The sequence below is a fragment of the Trachymyrmex septentrionalis genome, unplaced genomic scaffold (assembly GCF_001594115.1).
Source record: "Trachymyrmex septentrionalis isolate Tsep2-gDNA-1 unplaced genomic scaffold, Tsep1.0 scaffold970, whole genome shotgun sequence".
In the NCBI taxonomy this organism is placed as follows: Eukaryota; Metazoa; Arthropoda; class Insecta; order Hymenoptera; family Formicidae; genus Trachymyrmex; species Trachymyrmex septentrionalis.
The window spans coordinates 11,070-12,597 of record NW_017306161.1 but is presented as its reverse complement, the minus strand read 5'-3'; the positions used below and the strand labels follow the sequence as shown (position 1 = coordinate 12,597).

General features: G+C 34.4%; 1 protein-coding gene across 2 annotated transcripts in view; it reads left to right on the top strand.

Annotated features, from left to right (window-relative positions):
- The window catches only part of LOC108756338 (toll-like receptor 3), a 16,309-nt gene that overhangs the window by 5,128 nt on the left and 9,653 nt on the right, over positions 1–1,528 (top strand). The gene's annotated exons all lie outside the window — the stretch shown is intronic.

Genomic DNA, 1,528 nt, shown 5'->3' with positions numbered 1-1,528 from the left:
GTTTTTTTTTTTTAAATACATTACCTTTATGTTATTGTTTCACTTATTCATAAATTGTACTATTTTGATATTAAGAAATGTTGAATATCGATTTAACACAAACTATTTAAATAACATATAATCACACTATGTTAAATTAACTTAACACTGAAAAAATGTTAAAAAATTCTATACAAAAATTTAACAAGAACTTGACCAGTAGACCAAGTTCAATACCATTTCTAATACAAAAATGAAATATTTTTTACTATGTACGAGAAATTCGTATTAATATGGAGGTACGAAACAAATTAATGAAATTATAATTTTAGTAAACATTTCTGTAAACATAAAAAATGTTCTCTTTATTTGTTAGAAATAATAAAATTTTAAATAATGACGTGTGTAAGATTTTTCTAATATGTAACATCGAAAATTATGTTTATATATAATTAACATCGAATATACGAAGGCAAGTCAATAAGTTCTTAGAAAATCTGTCAGAAGGCACTCGCAGTGTCATATCACATTACTTTTTGACAAATAGCATCTTTCAGCTAATTATTGTCAAATTTTGAGCGAAATTCGTCGCGTGGTTTTATTTCTGTAGACGATTAAAGCGAACAATCTTTGTATTTTTTTGCAAAATGGACAAAAACGAGTTTCGTGCAATGATCAAACATCTACATATGAAAGGTTTAACGCCGAAAGAAATCAAAGCCGAGTTGAATAATGTTCATAGCACATCTGCACCAGCGTTTGCGACTGTATACAATTGAGTGAATGAATTTAAACGTGGTCGTACATCCACATGTGATGCACCTCGTTCAGAACGTCCAATTGAGGCTGCTAGAAATCATCGAAAATCCACGATATTTGACTGATCGACGAGTGAAAATGCGCGAGCTTATTGAGGCCACAGGCATATCACATGGCACATTGATTTCAATTTTGCACGAACAATTGGGTATGAAAAAACTATCAGTAAGATGGATGCCGTGTTTGCTCACTGTGGACCATAAGCGCGACCGTGTGATGATTTTAAAATAATGTTTGGAGATGTTTCAACGTAGTCTAGATGAATTTCTGCGTTGATTCATTACTTTGGACAAAACATGGATCTATTACTTCACATCTGAGACGAAGGAACAGTCAAAACAATGGACTTCACCGGGTAAACCAAAAAGAAGAAGGCGAAGACCGTGAAGTCGGCCGGAAAGGTGATGGCCACAGTTTTTTGAGATGCACGCGGTATAATTCATATCGATTACCTTCCGTCGAAACAAACGATCAATGGCGATTACTACGCAGCCTTATTGGACTATTATCGTTTTAACAAGATTTTAAAGAAAAAAACGTCCCCATTTGGCGAAGAAGAAAGTGCTCTTCTATCAAGACAATGCACGGGTTCACACATGCCCGACACCGATCGCTAAATTCAACGAATTCCGCTACGAATTGCTTCCTCATCCAGCATATTCGTCAGATTTAGCCCCCTTGCGACTATTTCCTGTTTCTAAACCTGAAGAAATGGTTTGGAGGAAAGAGA